This window comes from Beta vulgaris, chromosome 4 (assembly GCF_026745355.1).
Source record: "Beta vulgaris subsp. vulgaris cultivar EL10 chromosome 4, EL10.2, whole genome shotgun sequence".
NCBI lineage: Eukaryota > Viridiplantae > Streptophyta > Magnoliopsida > Caryophyllales > Amaranthaceae > Beta > Beta vulgaris.
This window is the reverse complement of record NC_079205.1, coordinates 18,231,243-18,232,532: the sequence shown is the minus strand read 5'-3', so window position 1 is coordinate 18,232,532 and position 1,290 is coordinate 18,231,243. Positions and strand designations below refer to the sequence as shown.

Sequence of the window (1,290 nt, the reverse complement as noted above, 5' to 3'; positions counted from 1 at the left end):
ATTGGGAAGGTAAGGCCCCAGGTGGCCTACTAGCAGAAGAACTAGCCAACTGAGCTAGTTGAGTTTCCAACATCTTGTTATGCGTGCCCAAATTTTCCAGTTGAGCTTTTGTGTCAGCTTGAAAAGCATTGAACCCCTTCTGCATCTGGAACATCATATTCTTCAACTCTGTCATGGCTGGGTCGGCAGGAGGAGCAGGCTGTGGAGGGGCTGGATTTCTCGGAAAACCAGGTGGAGCTTGTTGTGAAGGTTGGTATTGTTGACCCTGTTGTTGAGGTGGATATGGTTGTTGGGGTTGAGGGTTCAACACATTAGTACTCCTATATGAGAGGTTGGGATGTTGTCTTAACCCAGGATTGTAGGTGTTAGAATAGGGGTTGAATTGGTTCCTAGGTTGTGATTGGAAAGCATTGACAGCCTCACAGTTATTTCCCAGCGCAGGACACTCTTGAGAGTTGTGCCCAGATATTCCACAGGCATCACATACATGCACATTATAGTTAGAAGCACTAGCCATCGCATTAACACTCATATGGGAGGAATCATTACCTAACTTCAGGGAGTCAATTTTCTGAGTTAGAGTAGCTAGTTGCCCAGACAGTAGAGAAATGGCTTCAACATCATGTTTACCACCTTTTTTCAAAGAGGAACGAATGGTAGAGGCTTGATTAGATGCTAGCTTCTCCAAAAGTTCATACCCTTCCTCAATTGCTTTATCCATGAAGAACCCACCAGATGCTCCATCAATTACCCGTCGTGTATCTGCATCAACTCTAGTGTAGAAAATCTGACACAAGTACCACTGGTCCAACCCATGATGAGGACATAGACGCTGCAGATCCTTGAACCGCTCCCAAGCTTCATATAGAGATTCACCAGGATCTTGGGTGAAAGTAACTATGGCATGTCTCATATCTGCAGTTTTCTGGTAAGGGTACCACTTGATGAGGAAAATCTTGGAAAGTTCTGGCCAGGTGGTGATGGTGGAAGGCAGCTTGTTATACCAGAACAAAGCTTTATCGCGCAGAGAGAAACCAAATAGAAGGAGCTTCATCTCATCAGGAGTAACACCAGCTTGCTTCTGAGTAGCACAACACTGTAAAAATCTCTGCAGATGCTGATTTGGGTCTTCAGATGGTAACCCAGCGAACTGATTGTTCTGAACCATATTCAAAACATGAGACTTGATCTCAAAATTTGTAGCAGCAATAGTGGGCATCCGTACCCCAGTAGGCACGTTATCAGGAGATGGTTGCGCATAATCTCTAAAGGTTCGAGTAACATTCTCAC

The 1,290-nt window shown here is 44.9% G+C and overlaps 1 non-coding gene across 1 annotated transcript; it reads left to right on the top strand.

The window, feature by feature from the left end:
• Positions 1-809: 809 nt before the first annotated feature.
• LOC125497145 (small nucleolar RNA R71) lies at positions 810-916 on the top strand. Its single transcript, XR_007273787.2, has one exon. It is a non-coding gene; the product is annotated as a small nucleolar RNA R71 (small nucleolar RNA).
• Positions 917-1,290: the final 374 nt, after the last annotated feature.